Below are 19,508 nucleotides of genomic sequence, written 5' to 3' on the forward strand. Positions count from 1 at the left end.
GCTTCGTTGGTGGGTGCTTGATTAGTTTTTCCGTTGGACTCGAAAAAAGATGGAACGGCTACCAAAATCTACTTTGTCGATTAGATAAGCTAGGGTTACTTTGCTTGCAGGGTGGGTGTGGATGTCTTTGTGATTCCTTTACAGCCCCTTTTTTAATCTTTGTCCTTATAGAGAATGAGGTGATTGAAGCGCTGTTGGCTGGCGCCGTTAACTCCCCGCTGGATCTCCCCACTGTTGTCTCTTCGATGGCAAACCCGCCACTGCCCCTACTATTACTGCTGTATACCGTTGAGTCGTTCCTCTCTCCTTAGCTCGGTTGGGTTCTTTCATTCGGCTGTTTAACCTGTCTCCGGTCCTCCAGCCCGGGTTCCCTTCCCTGTCACGAATCCAAGAGAAGTCTGCACTACTTTACTTTGTAACCCCTCTTCAAACCGATATACGTCCATTTCGCTCAAATGCACTTACCGGGCTCGTCTGCCTAACCACGATAGGGCAGTGAGTGACAAAACCGTCGATGAAAGCATCGCAGTGTCGATGAATCAGCTGGCTTGGCACTTGTGGCGGTACTTTAATAGAATCGCAATCATCATTTTGTTGTAAGCACCTTCCGTGTCGTATTGCTCGTTTCGGTTTTCGTTGACGATAACCACCACGAGACGCCCAACGAACAGCCGGCGAACTCTGTCGCACTCATAAATATCTTAACGCTTAGTATGTACTAGCAAACTCGTCGTTAAACGTATATGCTTGTTTTATGTGGCTATGTTTGTCCTGTATTGGGCCTGACGTGCAGCGCCATTCGTGTGGGAATCTCTAGAGGTCTGCGGTAGAAAGGACTGCTCATAAAAATAATTTATCGTGGTCTTTTTCCAGCTCTGTTTTTTCCTGTCGTGTTTTTATGGTCGTTACAATTTTATATTTTGACGTGGGACACACGGCTAGACACATAGAAGCTCAAGCACTTGTCCTGACCAAAACTGAACGGTTCCTGAATGGCGGCCATTGTTATTCAAATGTTGTTGAAAAGATATGCTGTCGCTGTATGTTGTCGAGTACGACAAATTAGTTGATTCGTCGTTTTAGCAGGACCATAAATCTTCATCAAACCCTAACTCTAAAGCCGACATAGAGATGCTGAAGCGTTTTAAGAAATATGTGGTTAAAAACGTTGGAGGTAGCAGTTCTTTGTCATTGTGTACCTTTTTTTAATTTTCTCCAACTTCTCGAAACTCTGCTAAACGACTACTCGTCATTATCCACTGTCAAACTGTCGTGAAAATAACGTGCTTCAATTTCGCAACGGCGTCCCCTTTACCGATACGGTAGCATGACCCGACAAGGATGACAGCCACGAATCAATCTGTGACCTCCGCTACATCGTTTCTCTCATTTCGTCCTTGATTCATTTTCCGATGAAGCCGACAAAAATCGAATTGAACTCAGTGCCGTTGTTCTAAAACTTTGATTTCCCGCCTTCAATTTAGGATCAAGACGCCACAGACAAAAAGATCACGAACATAACAGGCCTTAGGACGTACATAATTGACACCTGTGCACTTGTCCTAGCTCCCTAACTAATCCCTGTTGTTGATTTACAAAGACGCCTTGGCCCCGCAGCTCTGGTTGCCAAGACGTGACTATTTTTTGCTTGTCTGCTTTACTCGGCCTGGTTGGATAATGTCGCGACGGGAGAACTAGCCGTTTCGTAGCTATCGTCGAGCAAAACGAGACACTCGATGTGTCTTAGCTAAGCTTCGAGCTTTGAATTATAACATACTTTTACTGCTAACTTCACTCAATACGGTAGCACTTGCCCTCTTGAAGTGTGACTTGTGTGGTATTAACGGGCGCGCGGAGAGCTCGTCAGCCTTGCGGCCGTTGATTTTAGCGAACAGAACCCATGTTTGCAGACTGATGCGAGCGGGTCGTGCGCTTCGAATTCAATATATCTGAATACGAATCATATAGAAACCAAGATCCTAAATGTCTTACTGGAGAGCAGTCGCATTTGTATACCTTCACGTACCCACTAACGCTGTCCTGTCTCAGCGGTGGTGTCCGTATTGAAGCATAGCTGCAAGATTATGTGAAATGAATGTAATACAATAAAAGAAAGATTTCATTTGGAACTTTCTGTTCAACTTATAACCGCCTGTTTGTTGTGTAGACGCTTACCCCTCGTGTGTGGTGTTTCGCAAGAGTTTAATACAATGAGACCTCCGTGTTCCATTCGACCATCTAATGTTCCCGATACTTTGCGCCTGCCTTTTTATTCGAATTCGGGTGCTCTATGTATATAATCCGATATACATGCATGCTTTTTCCATTACTAATTCTAATGAGATAAAAATCACTCGATGGCTAGCTGCTATGGGCCATATCGACCATCGTAACATCGATATAAACAAGAAAGATAGACAAACTGCTTGCAGTACCATTACACGGTCTTAGCAGATCTCTATTTTTTTTTAGATAGTTTTGTTAGTTAGATAGATTGGAGCAACAGCGTTGGTTTGTCATTGAGATTGCCGACATCACAAAACAATATGTGCCATTATACTTTTGTAATCGTATTGGAGCTGCCGAATGATTTGGCCTGATAACAATCCGAGATCACCTGTTACGCATGAACAGTAACAGCTAATAATTGCCAGTCTAGCTGATAACGATAGTGTAGGCTCACGGTCCTTCGGATACGTTGAGTTGTCAAACGTTCTATGCAATCAAATAACGCTTGGCCAATTTTCGTGGGACCAGGACACTGTTGTGGCCAGTCACTCCAACCGTTACTATGGTACTATAAAAAATTACAAAAAAAAAGGCTTGTCACCAGTGATTATTATGACTATTCGCCTACTAGAAGCTAACAAACTAAGTAACTGTTATAAAAGTATTAAATATGCCGTCAAAACTCGCTGCTTCCGCTCTGCAGTCGGTACGTCCACTAGCACTGGCTGTCGCTCCCGACGAACGGTGAGATCGTGGGCCGCAATCGCGTGGCGTGATGATTACGTCTAAATATATACTACAACAACCGGGCCTACGTTAGAGAGCGCAGCATCAACGAGAACAGCGAAAGCTGCATGATCCGAGAGCAGCAACGATAGCGCATGTACATCGTTACGGAGAGTACTAGGCCATCGGCTTTTGTAATGGACCGCGCTTTACTCCTACCATTGCCATTACTGCTACTTTTCAAACAATAGTAGTTTGCCCCTGCTGGTGCCGGTGCTGGTGCTGGCCGCCTACATTTTGCGTAGTCACTTCTATAGAGTGTAGTGCACTCGCAGGTCCGGCTTTCAGACAGATGGGCGAACTCAGCAAGCGACTTAGCCTGTCAGACAGCCACGCCACCGAAAGAAAAATCCACCGTCGAAAGACGTGCAGCGGCTCGACTCTGAGCAGGCAGACGAATGAGGAAGGTTTGGTACAGGTCCAAGTGTTGTTTGAAAGTGGTACCACCCAGCTGTAGCGTCAGCAATAGCAGCTCGAAGTGAATGTTGGAGGGAAAGTTTCGCCTTGCCACTCGTTTGTCCGGTGTCCGTTAGCCAGTCCTGAGTCCTCTTATTCAGCGACAGCTGCAGAAGGCCTATACAAGTCTATATATACGGCATATACGAGACAGCTGCCGCTACTCGCCACTGACTAATAGCCAACACAGCCCATGTTTTGCTTAGCCAAACAAATAAAGTAGCTAAGCGACAGGGATCTTTGCGATAGAAGAACGCACAGGCTTAATGAACGGTCAGAACGGAGGGTGAGACATAAAACGACGAAAAAAAAACAGCCAAATTATGATGTGGTCTGCTTGCCGCCATCCCAAACGACTGAATGAGATCCGTTCGTTCTAGTGTCCACCTGATCATGCGGTACAGTGCGGACGACGTCGACCCTGACTAGTTGATTCACATTTAGCTATTGGCAATTTTTTCTGTAGAGCAGAAGCACTGGCAACAACTAGCAGCAGAGACGAGACGAGATAAGTGGATCACTTCAGTTGCCGACTGATCGGCGGAAGCGCGCAGGCGCTCTTGATGCTTGTGCTGTACCAATAGCAGAAGCAGTGACGTAGTCGTGTATTTTACGGCGAAGTGAGCATCCTGAGACGCCACGCTTGCACATACAAACATGGCCAGCGATGAGTTGTCTGCGGGGTTTTTTTTTTGTTTCGGTACGTCTTTGGACCACCCGACGCGTTAGTGCTTCACTGGCGCTGGCGCGTTGCCGTCTCTACAACGGCAGCGGCAGCGGCAGCAGGCGTCAACGACGCCAACAACAAAAAACCACCGATGTCAACAGTTAGAACAACAATATTAGAAGTAACGGCTGTAGCTACAACGCCAGAAGAAGGCAACAGGGCGTTATATGGTACTTATTTGAGCGGACTATTACTCCGTTACCATCGGCTCCACCCTTCTGTTCGGTTCTCAGTTGTACAGGCGGCAGGCAAACAATCGCCATCTAAGCGAGACGGAAGCCCGCCCTTAAAGGCCGAAAAAACTCTGCGCGAAACACTATGGTCATAACGATAATAACAAGCTTGCCAACAACAGCAACAACATTACTAATAGGACTGGGCCGTTGGGGGGTAAATACGATTAAGTTTGAGCCTGAGCTAATTACTGATACATTTTATTACCTTAGCAATAGAAGTTCTAGAAATTGGTTTACATGTACTGGTGTTGCTGAGAGAGGAAATAAGACCCAAACCAAAGTGGGAATTTATGCAAAAAGTTAGATAGAATGAGACGCCTGATAGCAAAGGTCACGTAGATGTCTAAGGGAAGTATTTTTGTGCGTCATGAATAAACATCTAGTGGACGCCATCATTTCTGCGAAGATGTCTACAGCGGAATGCTTATTGTCAAAACAATATGCCAGGACTTATATTATTTTATACCGTAGATGCTAGTCCACCGGATATTTATGACGTAGCGTACGAGAAATCTAGGGCGAAAACCCCCCAGCTATTACTAAGATTAAGAAAGCCCATTAAGGAAATAGTAAAATCAAACTATGGTGTGCAGATATTTCGTCTAGGTCGAAGAAAATCAATGTGTGTCAAAAACGAGCTCATCTAACCATTCGAATTTGTTAGAAAATTACTGGCTATGCACAATAACTTCTTCGATGTAAGCACATCGTTTCAGTGATGCAAAATCTTCTCCTCATGGGGACGACTCCACATATTCGGGGGTGTAGACGTTGCTACGATTGAAGATGGAATCTAAGATAGAAAATTAAATTAGAACGACAATTAGTTTTTAGTTAGCTTTTTCCCTGGGTATTGCTACGACGACCGGCACCGTTGACGATTCCACTTGTAGACAGAGTAGCGAACTGCTAAATATAGCGACCTTCGACGGGTGCACTATGACCCAGTGTGTACGTCGACCCGTATGCTGAGCGAAAGCCCTTCGTACAATAGCAGATAGATATATATGTGTGTATATTTCAACAATTATAGTTGTTGAAACAAAGCATACAATGGCTCTGCAAATCCAGATAGATATGTTCGTGTCGTGGCAACAAGGAAAATCCTGTTAAAGCTGTTATGTATTGGAAAAGTTAGTAATATTAGAGTAATCTTTTTACAGAAGAATATTGTTATACGTGAAATTTATGCTATATAAGTCCTACACTTATCAAGAGCTTGTTAGTGAACGACTGCATCGTCTTGCTGTTACATACATGTGCGTTGTGCGATTTCCGCGCAAGTTTTGTTGTCTTCCATTGTCTTCTAATGGTGGGATCAATTATAATTGAACATACAGCCATTACGCGTGTGGCACGCTTAAAAAACCAACTACCCGAACCTAGTGTCCCTACCCGTAAATGATAGTATTTCTTCATCAAGGCGGATATACGCAAAGAGCAGGAAGCACACCCTCTAATGAATGCCTCCGACAAATTCCTTAAGATGCCCTTAATAATTACATGCAGACAAGTATCGGCTATGTGGAATCTTTTCCAGTTATCTCTCTACGATTTACTGCATTATATCTCAAGGGAACGCGTCCAATTGAGCGCATTATTGAAACGGAATCAGTTACCGCTATGAGATCATCGCTGAACACCGTGTGCGTTGCATCGCCATGTACTGGTTGATCAATTCCGGTTATTGTCACATAAATCGACGTTTGTCCGTAAGTAAACGATCAACAAGTCCTTGCACCTTTACAGCAATATTAGGATCGGCTATAATGCACGAACGGCGCGATGATACTGGAGCGGTGGGAGAGTCAACAAGAGCAAACGGAACCCCTTTTTACAACCTCGTAAGTTCGATTTATTTACACATCAACCCCCGAAGCAGGAACAGTAATATGTGATATCTAAGTCTACTAGTACTAGCTATAGCACGTAGAGCGCATATTTAAGTTTTCGATGAATGTTACTTTTCGTTTTCGTCTGGTGCTAATATTTCGCTAAAAATTTGTAGACAGCGGCCTCGGCATAATTTGCAACCGCTGCTACTGTTGCTATTGCTGCTACGGCAGCCCCTCAGAATCACGATTACTACGGGGGAAGATGCGAACGCCAAGTTCTCTTGTCTTGTCTCGCTATGCTAGACTATGTAGGGGCATAGGAAAGTTGGCTTGTATAATGACTGTGTCTAGATGCGTGCCCGTATAACCTAATGCTGGAAAGCGGCATAAGACACGAACAAATACAATGGTAGGAAATTACCCGGTATGTTCAGTACCGAATGGCAGTGGTTATAAAGTCATCGTCAGAAGGATTTGACTTTCAGCCTATGAAAGCTAAACGTATTTCCTATGCTTATATTTGTCTCGGTATTCTTTATAACTACTGTTTATTATATATTACTGTGATAAAAGACCATTTGTACAATTGTATTATTAGAGTTTCAACTGATACTGATAACTGTACAAACATATGAACATAACCACACAGATTTCTCCATTGGCCCAATCCACCCGAATAAAACAAATCGCAGGTTAGACGGAACTATTCTATCCGTACTATATATTCTTGATACATTGATTTAGATAGCCAACCGCCGTGTTGTTGGCGATCGGTGCTGCTGGAACAAGACGAGGCACAATTGTTGAGGTAGGAAAAGAGCGCACCTGAGCACTACGAGAATAGGCGCTAAATCTATTTACACTTTTCGTCTTGATTGTTACTTCGAAGGCAATAAGTTGATATTATTGTTGAACTTTTAGACCACTTTTTTTTTTTACCCCATTTCGCCTGACAGTGCCTATTGATGACAGCCCCAAAACCCGGACAGTTAGTTCGACGTGCTGATGCTATAAAGGTATCGCGAGCGGGCCGCATGTCGCTTGGTTATCGGACGCCGACAAGCAGCTATTACTTGACGTTGCCTTCGTGCCCGTTAACTCGTTCTAATGTCTTTACTTATGGTGATTTAAGCTCAATCGCCGGATAAACTCTGATAGCTATATCTGTGGCGTCGCAAAACTATAACCCTCCTGTTATTGATTGATTAACAGCTTTCAATCGCTATCCGCATTGCACGAGCTCCAGGTGATGTATCGCGTCGATCTCTACGTGATATGATCGTTAGCGACGCCACCGTGACCGATGTCAACTAACGCTGACGTGTTGACTTTGGCTGGTCCTGAAACCGGTCGTTTCTACCATTATGCCAACGTGACTGGCACGGTAAGAATGTCTTCCGACTCGCTGCGGCAGGATTCGCTGGTCAAAATGACAGCAGGAGTGACCGCTCAACAGCGATGGTCGTACCAATCGTGGGGGAAATGTCATGAGAATAGCAAGTTTCGAAGCTCCGCGTGGTTCTTGCCATTTCAGCTGGCCAAATCGGAGAGGAGGCAAGCAAGTGATGGATAGAGAAGTGGAGGAACGAGAGGGAAGCTCTCGCTTCGATGTAATAAAACGTATGCGACTTTGTGAGGAACAGGACTAGAAAATAGGCTGGCCTGCCAAAGAAGAATACACATAGATCGAGGTATCTAGAATAAATGTAGCGTGTGTGCTGCTGATTGCTTGGTTTACGTTGCAAATGTTGGTAAAGTCACCGCCACCGGTGAAGAGCGACAGTTCCGAGCGGTAACTTCGCAAGACCAACTTAATGAGTCGATTCAAGTCAACGCGTAAGTTTCGCGAATATGCTGATGATGCCAGCGATGCAAACTAGCTTACGCTTGCAACTGGATGACCATTGTAACATATGGTGCGATCGTTTGATCGTAGTAAGGTACTGCGCTATCATCAGGCAACGAAAGAATGCCGTCGGGAAAAATCAGCTGGGCGACGACGCCGAACGAAAATTTTTGACATTTTTTTACACAAGCAAGCTATGTGAAGTCGTTAAATTGGAGGAGTCACCACGCTAAAGGGAGGGAATGCAACTGTAGTTGCAACTCTCCGTTAACGCCGTCAGAAATGGAGATGACTTGATGATGATGATGATGATGGGGACTGGAATTTCGAAGGGTTCTACACACACGCGCGTGCAGAAATTTTTAGATGTGTAACAAAATTAAATAAGGGAACGACTAAAATATCATTCTATTTATCTATTTAAATAAAATGTGTTATTATCCCTACTGAAATTACTAAATCTTTCGGTGTTTCGTTCGGTCATTCGAAAAACGACACAAAAATCTACAAAGGTTCATTGTTTAGGCATTGTAAAGCCAACGATAGATACTGTCCACTTATTGACTAGAAGTAACTAAGCTTGAGTTGCAACAGTCGTGACATTCGTCAGTTCGAAACCCTGGCGGGTCAGTGTTCCATCGTAGTAAAACAATGACGAAAATGGTAAGTGAAGTAAAATAACCTCTATGGAAACTTCAAACAGATACAACTGAACTTCCTGTCGTGCCTGTATGGATATTTAAGTATCATATCTGCCGCACACCTAAATGCGTTACATTGAAATGCTTATTCAGTGCCTCTCAATAGGTCAGCATGGTAACTACCTTCGAGACCTAACTTAGTCTCGCTACATGCCATTATTACGTATATTTAATAAATAATAGTACGCTGCAATAGCACCCCTTTCAAGGTCTGCTACTCATCTATCATTACTACTAACCAAACTGGCATGCCTACCATTCCTCTATCGGAACAAGTGGTACAATAAAATTAAATATAGGCCATCTACGTGCATTGTGCTCTGCCTATTAGCGAGTAATGGTTACGGTCCTCAGTCAATATGGTCTAGGTTGTTTACAAGACGAAACGTCCCTAGATAAAAATCATCGCAGCTTTAAATAGTAACTATTTTTTCTAGGCAGTGATGGGCTTGTGCTTATTCAATTCGGCACTATGTACTGCATCTTTTCGCTGTAGCGAAGTTGAGGAAATTTATCTTAGCTTGCCCTTTCATTCTTTTCAGCAATTACCCGATTGTCAGCGGTCTTACTCAAATAAGGAGTCCAATTAAATAGTGCCCATTTGTTGTGAAGAGCATAGCTAGGCCTATTTTTAATCTTTGACCCAATTTGGATCGGTTTCGTCTATAGCGCTCGGGCTGGTCGAATTTCACGCTTGAGTATTTATCGTTGGGTATCAGCCTGAGTAAACCAGACTTAGATATACGCGAATACATTTGTTATCATCCGAAATGACAGGTTGACAGGAAAAAGGAAGTCTAACTTTCATGCAATATGACCGAAGCCATATCCCACCGTGCAGTTTTCATTAATGAAGCAGCATAGTACCTTTGAGAGAGCATAGTTTTACGATGAATCCCAATGTATTGTTTATAACGTAGACGCTTAAGCGTTTAGATCGCTGCGTAGCTAACGAGATATGCTGTACGGGTAAATCGACAAACAGGTTGCCTTATTTAAATGACCTCTTGGGTCCTTCGCGTAACAAACCAACTGTTGACTAACGATTTCACGCCCGGCTTCCTCTTTCTATCTCTGTATATACACACACATACACACACACACACACACACACACATATATATAAATATATATAAAGAGAAAGAGAGGAAGATTATTTTAATATGTCTTCTTTGTAGCGTACTTCGTCGTTCTTAGTCTCTTTGAATAACTTTTCATATCAACATTTTTGACAAGGATAAAGTGAGCAATTGAGAAGTGTCAACCTAAGGTAAGCATGCTCTGTCGTTTACGAGCAAACAAAAAATAGGTAATTGAAAAAAAAATAGAGTTAGCCGCCGTATTGATGTGTGACTGTAGGAAGTAACACCAACCAAACAACTGCTGCTGCTTCTACCGAAGAGGAAGAGACAAAACAAGGAAACCTATTGCGTTGCAGGCGGCGGCGAGGCGAGGCTAGGCCAGCTCGCCGTTTTTGCTACTACAGTCATCGAAAAAAAAACCAATAGCCTCGAGAATCGCTTTACAGTCGGCAAGGCAATGGGGCAAAAGTGCCTATAAACCTCAATCTTGAGTTCGCCTTGAGCAGAGGGCCGTCCTCTGCCTACTATTCAAGGAGAACGAGAAACAGCGAGAGAGATCTTCTAGCTCTGCCCGGCTCCATTAGGGAAGGCTGACAGGTTGCGAGGAGATCCGAAAACTGCCGGTTCAGGCCGTGATCAGTTGGTACTCTGTTCCGGCTATTTGTCGTATGCTTATTTTCATTCCCCCTGCCTCCTCCGCGTTTGCCTTTTCATTAGCGGGTTTGGCCTGCCCCTGTATTCAAGTAGTGATATCGAAAAAGTACTTTTTTTTTTTCGTTACATGAAACAGACAGTAAAAAAGACCACCATGGTACTAGCTTGGAATAAGCTGCGATTATTTACAAGACATTTAATAGCGTTGTCGAAAGGACGAGTGTCAGGTGGTATAGCTCACGCATGTTTTCAACTGGGAGATTGAACGTACTGACAGTACTGTTCACTAGTTTCGACTGTTTCCCGAGCAGGGGTATAGAATTCTTCAATCCTTTGGTCGAAGTTCAGATTGTCACTTTAAAGCTTGACGTGGAAGTATGAACGCTTTTAAACCCGTGTCTGTCATTTTCTGTTTATTGACTAGATAGTGACTGCAGTGAGTTTCGTAGGATTAAGCCGCAATCAGGTACGGGGTAGTTTCCACAATGACAAATCTACCTGACTTTCATCAGATAAATGGCATATGTATACTATGACACTGGAAGTTTCCGCTAATCAATACAGTTTATGTGAAAAAATCATGCATTCAACATGTTTCAGGTCGTGCATTCCTTGTCGAGGAGTATCCGATAAAGCAGCTTACAAGTGAGGCCATCGTAGCTTACATGGCCTTGCTGACAGAATGGCTAGTGTTTGAAACAAAAAGGCCGATCAATAGCTGTCCTAAAGAGTACAACACAACTAATGTTACCATGGTCAGTCAATTTTGGAAATTCGGAGAACACCGACGTACAGCTGGGGCGTGCAAACACGGGCATAATCGAAGCTAACGTCATCGAAGAGTGACGAAATCGTAGATTTTGCCAGTTTTCTGGGTGACAGGTGTGGCTGTCAGGGGTTAGTTGTACGTTGCGTCTGATGGATGAGACATTCACAGTGCACGCCAGCACGGATATCAGTAATGATGATAGAAACCAGAACCGTTGCAATCAACTGGAGAAAGAGCAATGGCCTAATTACTACTGTTATTGCTAACGTTGGCCTAAATGGGCATATGTGTTTGTTTGTTTGGCTCATTATCTGTTTATATGAATTGTTAACATTACCATGCGGTTGTGTGCATAACTACGCCGGTGTAAGTGAGGCCACAGAGCTGTCATTTGTTTCTGTCACTATGACCACTCATTCATCATCAGGGTGAAATAAAGCCGGGATGCTTGCATCCACAAAGCCATTTTCAACTCAATGATGATCCGTCGAAACGACGTTATTTCATAGAACAGAACGCGTTGTAGACCATCGTTTACCTATCTAACTTTCGCTTCTTTCATTCAAATGACTATATTTTGTCTATGGTTTGGGGGATGGGGACGGGGTAGTAGTAGACCGTTAGCTATGACATTCCGGTGCTGCCTTCTAAATGTAAACTTTCTAGCAAGCTCTTTCGACCCTGGTTATGGCGTACAAAAGAAATCCACGCAGCACAGAGGCTAGCCGACTGAATGATCGCCGCCTTGATTCACTCAACAACGAGTTTGGACGGCAGAAAGTTCTAACTAGGGAATATCGAGCTGCTTGGGATCTGTGTGTGGGTGCGCGTCTGGACAAGAAGGCGATATATACAGCTGAGTGATCTGCTACTCCGGTGAGACGATGCGGCTGCTGAAGACGTCTTGCGAGTTGAAACTAGTTGATGAAAGTGGCCATTCAGAGAATAGGTAACTTGAATCCCTGCGCCTAAGATACGTTAAGTCGAGTGTTGAGAAGCCGATTGAGTCTGTTTCAGTCCACAGATCAAGTCATTCAAGATCAGAGAGAGGTCACAGAACGCGGAGGGCTAGCTTTGCCAGCCACAAGCTGAATTCGCACGAACACAGCTACGAGCCTGGTCGTTAAAGCCACTTCTCAGGTAATATATGACAGAGAAATATATACAATTTATGTGCGCATCCCGAAAAAATAATGACGAATTGTTGCTATGGTTGCTATGAGGGCATATATGGGTGAAGCTCTTACGAGGGCTTTTTTTAGTAGGAAACTCATCATGACTCTTTCCAGAATTATTGCATTTGTTGATATCTTCGACATGAATATTAACCAGAAATGAGAAAACCAAATAGAACTATGAGCTTAACGAGTCTGCGTATCCTTCTATATATACTATTTCTCAATGTGATAAAGGAAGCCCCCTTTGAAAAAGCGTCGCAAGCTAAATTAACATTGCAGCCACAAGGGACAATGATAATTTCCTTTTTTCTAATGACATTTTCTTATTCCGACTTTATGACGATCGTTCGTTCTATTGGCCAGCTTACGCGGGCAGATTATTTGATGGGGTTGTCTGCAGTGCGCTGGTTATGCTCCACAACCGAGAGCACAAGCTAAGCGCTATGCAACGGATGGGTAAATTAAAGCAGCCTCAACCGCTACGTCAGGACGCTTTCCGATTGTCCTGTCGTTGTTCGGAGCCTTCTGCTAACGCCTCGTCAACAGACATGATTACGATCGCCATAATGGCTACCATTGTGCTCACCATAAACATCTGTACCGATGACAATTTTCTGTTTCCGTAGAAGGGGTTAAGATATCAGAAATAGAAGCGGCGGTGCCGGGAGCGAAAGCGCATAAAAATGCGAAGGCGGGTAAATAGGATGAGTAACGACAGGAGCCACAGCTGCCTATTAACTGTCACTATCGCTGGGGGGCCGGAACTCAACAAATTGTTACCAATCGCTGGCGGAAATCGAAATGACAGACACAGACACATACAACTGGATCGCGAAGCTGAGAGAGCGGGCGGACTTTTACTGCTGCCGTCATCGTCGTTTGAACCCAACCATCGCGACGATAGACAGAAAAGGTACTTCTGTTTACAGTGCAGGCAATCTCCACGGCGTAGGTTTCGCAGTGGGAAGGATTTCGTTGTCCATTTCATATGTATGTTTACATGAATATATATAGGACTTACCTGGTGCGTAGGCTTCTAATTTTTCCTCGAACGAAAATTGATACAACTGGACCGTATTGTATTATGATTACGTATAGCGTTCAGAAACACTCAGCCGAATTTCCGTGAGCACATCTAGCCTCCACTAACCAACCGTTGTGTCGCCTACATTTGAAGTTGGGAAGCGAATCCGCTTTACTCCTTTACTGCTTTTGTTTTGTTTGTAATGTTGTAGGTTCGCTGCTGAACGAAAAGGCTTGTTCGCCGGCTCAGGCCATGGACAATGAGCTGAGAAGATGACAGATCAATCACACATTTTCCGCACTCACTTGTTTAGCCCCGCTCTATAGTAGTTATTTAGACAATAGGCAGCACAAACACGGAAACGTAGGCCAATACGTTATAGTCGTGTGTGTGTGTGTGTGTGTGTGTGTTACTGAAAGCTTGGAAGTAAAACAGGACTAATTGTTAATAGTGATAGCTTCTGTGTTGACGGGATTATCGGCCCTAGCCTAAGCGAACGTGCTTTCAGTTAGCGTATTGTTATTCGGCAGGGTCAATGCTTTAGATGGGAAACAAAAAGCATATGTCCTTTACATTTACATTCTCTATAATTAATTCTTCTTCACTTTTTTTTCTAGATCTTAACGTTTATCAATAGCCGTCAAGCTCATCAAAAACATTGATTTGCAATTTACGAGTAATCGTATTGATCGTTGACTATTTATATGATAGACTGTGGCGATATACAGATGTAATGAAGTTAATAGCAGTTACCTCCCACCTACGGCCAAATTCATCTGATAGTACTGGCTTTTACCGTGAATCATTTTGTTGTCAAACAAAATACAAATGGTAACAGACGCTATCTCCCGATGTCGGCTATCGACTGTAAATCGGTCTCGTAAACAGTAGCACTTCTACGTGCATAAAAATGCCCTACCGCCACGTTATGTGCCAGACGATCATCCGGTAACAATAATAATAACGTACAAAAGTAATATATCAAAGAACACTTCTACCACAGTATAGTAAAGAATGTATGCACGCGTCATCGTACAAGAGCTATATTGTAAGTTATTCATTAGGCAGCCTGCAGAACCGGTGATGGTATTACATTGTTAGCCGTCAAACGTAAGCAGCAGTGGTCCTAGCATGCGCTCTTTGCTACCGACAAATCGCCAGCCAAAGGACACCTCAGACGTTTGAACGCCTCCTGACGAGGTCCTAGCTGGTAAATCCTAAACATCACCACAGCGTCAGAGTCGTCGACAAACGTCTGTCGGTGCTATTTGTCGGCCCGTGTCATGGCCGTACGGCTACACTGTACCGTTTACTGCACTCGTTTTTAATCATCAAGACAAGGCTCGCAGACGGTAAGGACAACAACGCAAACCACGGCAACTGTCGGCTGTTGCATAGCAGTTGCGTTTCTGAAATGCTTCATCACCCTTTGAAAACTTACAAAGACAACACTGTTATAAGATACGTCATGTTCAAATTTGGTGTACATACCTGAGTAAATGCGGACACCTAGTTTTGACGTTCAACACCGCGATCCGTAGCAGGATAAAAGCACGTTTATTTCTTGTTGAGCTCTATACTGCTGCTGCTGCTGCTATTACAAAGAAGATGAATCCAGATACCAAAAGGCTGTTTGCGGCGATAATAGCTCAGTTCTGAACATATGAATAGGCAAATGGACGGGTGCACGCAGTGAGCGGTATGAAACCTACCTCCAGCTTATCATCCGTACGAGTACTTGCGTGACTAAACAAATTATCCACGTTTGACGCCGCCGTAAACCACAAGGTTTATACTGCACATATAAGTCTATTCTTTTTCAGTACGGGTTAAACGGCGGTTGTTACCTGATGCGTATGCGAATACGCTTACGAACGCACAGAATATCTTATATTGTTAGATATAAATATTGGGGTAACGGGCTGCCTCCGAATCATATAGGACGCGTACATCGAAAAGTTTATCTGCATATTGAATTGTGATGACAGTTTACACGTAGGTTAGGTTGTACCTTTGTTAACGTAAAAGCAAGTACTGTGTAGACATTGTATCGTGCGTCCAGGTTGTGCGACTTGTAATACAAAGCAGTGCAGACTTGTAGGAGCAATACCATCTATACACCTTAACAAGTAGGCGAACCTCAACTGGCAATAGTTAGTATACAGCAAATGGTCCTTTTCTTGCCTTTTTCCCTAAACCTTACAACCTCGTTTAATATTCGCATAGAAACGTACATTTTTCCGGCGCCGTTCAAATTTGGCAGACTCTAGGGCTAACCATTAAGATTATACTACAGTATAGTACGATTTATTACACAGCTACGGTATTCACAGAAAAAGTCGGGTACCTTCCATTTTTATCCAGCTCAATTAATCTCCGCTTACTCACATAGTGCATAATACAAGTCTCAGCTGACATGTTCCCTGTGTTCTAACTCCACTTGATAGATAGATAGATCTATCTCTCTCGCTATATATTCGTTGTTTTTTTCGCTTGTTTCCCTATCCGCTGTTGTCCGTCTCATTCCGCCCCACTTTTCCTTTACCCACCGTTACCTCCTTTGAAGCCTTTTCCTTAGGATATTCATTCCGCCACTGTTCCATTCACTTCGGAAATAAATAGGACATGTCATTACAGTGTACAGAGTGACAGTGACCCGTTTATGGCTATGCATGCCCGTTAGTTGACATCTATCGTAGGCCGTTGAGTCGCCAGCCCCATCGCAATCATCATAGCAAACGACGCTGGCTGCACCTAGTCAACTTCGCATATCAACATGACACGGTTGTCTTGTCATATCTTGGCGTTACGCCGTAGGCACCAAGAGGATGGCGCCACCAGTTTCGAAAAAAATTTCAGGAGCAAATAGCTGATTTTATCGGCTAGCTGGATAGTCAACGTCTACCTCCGTAGGTACGCTTGAAGATCAGTCCCTTCTCAAATGTACGATTGGTGCGCTATTGATTAGTTTATGACAAACATACGTCTATGCGATGTCAAAAAAGCTAGCAAAAAAAAGAACAGAACAAAACTGTTAACAAAGTAATACTGCGGTCGAATTGATTACTCCTTCTGGCCTACATATTGCCAGGTACGCTTTGGCACTATGCGTGAAGAACGTCTATACAAAATGTTCTAAGTTCACTTTGGGTAAAGTAAGAAAAAACGAGTTTAATTTATTAATTTAGCTCTCCTCTTTCTAAAGCCCTTACTGGAATGGAAATAAATTTTGAGCTTGTGTTCGGCAAATCTTGTTTTTGTAGTTTCTTCGGTAGTGATGTGCATTGAAATCGACCTGGATCTTTTGGTTCTAAACTTGTTTTCTTTAGCTGCTTTCTTAGCTAAACTTTGGGGTTTTTGGGTTGCCAGGTTCTCCCAGATACTTTACTGGCATTCATGTTTTGACAGTTTGACCTGGGCATCAAGCGAATTTAAAGAATTATTTAAAAATGATAATTTAAAAATGATAAAAATGAACTTTGGAACTTAGATTGCCCAGAAACCTTTCACATATATGTGAATTCTTCTCTTATAGATACGTATGTGTTGTTTGTGCCAAAACATTTTTATACTACAACGATTGATTTCTCTGCGGTCTGTTTGCGACTTAGTCTGATTTTTCTTTTTGAATAAAGCCAGGACTCTCGAGAAAAAGCTAAGAAAAAGATTATGATTCCATTTGTCCGAATCGGCATATAGAATAATTTTTTTTACTATTACTTGCCAGGTTCATTTGAATCCGTGGTCTTTTAGCGCTCAGTTCCTCTCAACACTGTGAAGAGAAACGTTTGATGATGTAGTGTTTTTGAACAGTACTAAGACATAAGTCCGTATGTTGTAAGCCGTTTGGTGGATTAGGATAAGGAGCGTTCACCCTTTGACGACGACAAACACTCGTGTATACCTCCCGGTCTTCAACTTCTACCACCGACAGCCTTTGCAGAAGCAGTAAGAAGTCACCCTGTTATTTGACAGCCTGCCCGTTAGCTGTTACCCGTTTACTGGTCGACGAATGGTTTTTATCGGGAAGGTTGCTTGGCTTCATTCAAGTGCTAATTATACAATGACATTTTCATAATTAGCAAACTACCGCAGCGCTGTATAACGCATTCGAAATAAGTATTTGTCTGCGGTCATCGCTGAGTCAGCCACGAAGCAGAAAGTGAGGTCTGCTTTCAGAACAAATCCACTTTGCAACTCAAAGAAGAGATCACTATATAGGGAGCACAGAGTTAGGACTCTTCTGAAGGGTCTTAATATTTACTTGTCCTATTCGCCCGAATACCCGTATCTGCCATCATTGCTCATGCTAGTACCTCAATATTGAATGTTTAAGTGATAAGAGTCGTCCCTTCCAACCAAGGCGCTACATTTTCTCGACCCGAGTACAGAACGCCCCAACAAACGACGATGGTCCGCATGACCTTGAGTGGCGCAATAGCCTTTCGTGTTGCCTGAAAACCTGACAAAAAGTGTCCTTTTTTCAATGACCAGCCACCTCTTAGTGACAACTTCGCCGAAGAGTCCACAGGGATCACCGATCGAAAGCCGCCTAACGATAGCTCCAGCGAACAGCCATTGACGAGTCATGTCTCAACTCAGCTCGTCCCAGAAGGATATTTAGAGAAAGTAGTAAAGGAAGAAGCCATTATGGCAACCATGTTCAGTCCTAGGCTATCTCCCCACGTTGATTGTCCATTGCGAGCGAGTGATCTGAGATGTATCTCGGCAATTCTCGACAAGACAGCATTGATAAAACGATAAAACTTCAGACGAAACGACGATCCAGGCGATTCCGTGATATACTCAACTTACAACTGTTTTTCTGCTGATAGCATTGTTGATTGTTTATTGCCTCCGAAACGGCAAGAATGCATGTAGGTATACCCCAAATACTCGAGACAAAATGGGCGTGTTCTATGAAGCCTCATCGATAATCGACAACCATCATAGAAAATGGATGCCCTACCCGTCTAATTTTTGTTAATTTCGCCCATGTTTTCCCTCCGTTCTTCCTTTTCTCCTTTTATAGAAAGCACCAACAACATGAAGACGGGCATTTGTCTTTTGTTTTTCATTTCCTTGCTGCATTATGTTACCAGACAAAAATTTCGGCCCAGTGTGATGTGAAAGTATACGCATCAGCGGACAGACGCCTGCTGTCTATGTAGGAGAAATCTAAACACATATAAGTCACAGCGTGCCTTCAAAACTAAATGCTACTTCAATGAAAGTTAATTGCTGGTTCTGCAGTTGCCAAACCTCTGCCGCAACTTCAAATCTGTATGCACATGTTTACTTTAGCGGTTGTATTTTAATAGTTGTTCATTGACGGTGTAGCCGCTCCACTGTGATCGCTTTGGTCGTCACCATCGTAATCATCGCCCAGTTATGTCTATTACTATACGTAACCGATATGTTACTACGTCGTCACCTACGTTCGTCGATAGTAGGTTGATTCGAACAGATTGCGTTCCCTAATCCGTTCGCTCAAATCAAACCGATTTTCATTTGGCAGCGAGGCACTTCGGCTCCGTTGCCGCGGTTGCCATGTTATTTTGACCAGCCGTTCGCCGTCGTCTGTAGCAACGGTAGCTGGTCGGGTTACCCATACCTCCTCCACCCCCTCCCCCACCCCCCATTCTATAAAAATGGAAAAAGCCCAACGAAAATACGCGAAGTGCGCGCGGAGTGCCCTGAGTTGCTGCACCGCTTGGCTGGAACCGATGGCACCAGAAACGCAGCGAAGAGGTCTAACGAAACGGGTAAAAATAAAGAGTATCCAGGGAGAAGGAGCCAAAGAGGGATGGCAATAGAAACTAAAGAAAAAGAATTTAAATGATGTGTGTAAAACAGAATATTCGTGTGGTACCAATGAAAAGTTGACCTATATCGAATTCGTCTCAATTGTCACACAAGATAAGAAGAGGCAGCCACTGGGCCACTGAGCTGCAGAACTCGATAGCGGACGATGATGACGAGGAA

At 43.5% G+C, this 19,508-nt stretch overlaps 1 protein-coding gene across 1 annotated transcript in view; it reads left to right on the forward strand.

The window, feature by feature from the left end:
• LOC111251359 (uncharacterized) overlaps window positions 1–19,508 on the forward strand; it is a 327,630-nt gene that overhangs the window by 508 nt on the left and 307,614 nt on the right. The gene's annotated exons all lie outside the window — the stretch shown is intronic.

This window comes from Varroa destructor, unplaced genomic scaffold (genome assembly GCF_002443255.2).
Source record: "Varroa destructor unplaced genomic scaffold, Vdes_3.0 BEIS01000005.1, whole genome shotgun sequence".
Lineage (NCBI taxonomy): Eukaryota > Metazoa > Arthropoda > Arachnida > Mesostigmata > Varroidae > Varroa > Varroa destructor.